Source organism: Rana temporaria, chromosome 8 (assembly GCF_905171775.1).
Source record: "Rana temporaria chromosome 8, aRanTem1.1, whole genome shotgun sequence".
NCBI classification, from domain to species: domain Eukaryota; kingdom Metazoa; phylum Chordata; class Amphibia; order Anura; family Ranidae; genus Rana; species Rana temporaria.
The window spans coordinates 95,465,742-95,467,204 of NC_053496.1; positions in this window are offsets into that span (position 1 = coordinate 95,465,742).

Sequence of the window (1,463 nt, forward strand, 5' to 3'; positions counted from 1 at the left end):
AATAGGGTATGAATGTAGGAGTGGCACTACCTTAAGAGTGCCTAAATAGTGAATGTTAAAATGTGCATTCAAAAATTATGCTTTTTAGTGTCTAAAAACAGTGGGCCACCCTGCAATTTGTGCAATGAATTGATGATGAAAGGATGTGCATAAAATGGGAAATAAATAAATAAGTTATAAATGAGAATGTAGTACAAAGTGCTCATGTATTAATAAATGTGCTGAATGTCCATAATCAATAGGTGAATTGCTGTGCTCTCTGTGTCACAATTCAAAAGTGATTATGCCAAGTGAACTTCTGTTCCAATGTTCCACTCTGTGACCACCTCAAACAGTGCTCTTATGTGGCCCGCACTCACCGGATACTTCACCCCCTCCTGGGGTTTAAAGCGTTCACTATGTGTGCCACTGTGCAGCACTCTGGCAGTTATCCCTCCTATTATAATCCTGGAGGTGCTTCCAATGAATACCCCATATGCAGGAGAGAAAAGGTGTCATGGATCTGCCACTTAAGGGTTAATGGTGCAGACTGATTTCAGTGATTAACAGCAGGCTGCCCTATTTAAACACCTCAGCAGCACAGTGTCTTTGCTGCCTGATCTGCAGTTCTGACGTGGATCCTATCTGAGACCTGTTTGCTATCTGAAACCTGATTTGAACACTGAACTTGGCTTGTTTTGACTACTCTACCTGAAACCTGATTTGAACACCGAACCCGGCTTGTCTGACTCCTCTCATCTCTCCTATCCTGACCCGGCTCCGTTTGACCATCCGCCTGCTTGACTTCACTGCTGCCAGATCCACCTGCTTGTTTACCAACTATTCTTCAGTCATCTTTCTGCACGATCACCTGTTATGACCCGGCTTGTTTGACCCTGCTTTCCCGGTATACCTGAACTATTACTAACTTGTGCCGCTGTAGTCGCAGCTTCTGTGCGGGTCGCTGACCCATCCTACCTGAACTGTTACTAACTTGTGCCGCTGTAGTCGCAGCTTCTGTGCGGGTCGCTGACCCATCCTCCACTGTACGTTCAGCATCTACTTGCCAGAGGTATTCGTCCACCTGCTTCTACACATCACCACCCGACACTCCTACCCCTCTGTGCTCCGAGCCCGCTGTCCCATATCCAGTGGCTCGCGAACCAGAGTCGTAAGAGAGGCTACCCTGCATCAGACTCTGGAAACCAGGTACGTAACAGTATCAGGCAGCCATGACAGAGTCTGCAGGCGTAGTTCCGGCTATGGAAGAGGTGTGTAAACACTTAGCATCACTTACCCAGGCCGTTAAAAACCTACAAGATGGCTACCTGAGATTGGAGGGGCAGGTTCAGAACTTATCAGCTTCTGGGGACGCAACTTCAGCATCCACCGCTAGATCATCGTCATCTGCGGGTCCATCAATTTTAATGTTGCCACCTGAACCCAGGGTTCCCATGCCCGAACGATTCTCCGGGGATCGAACC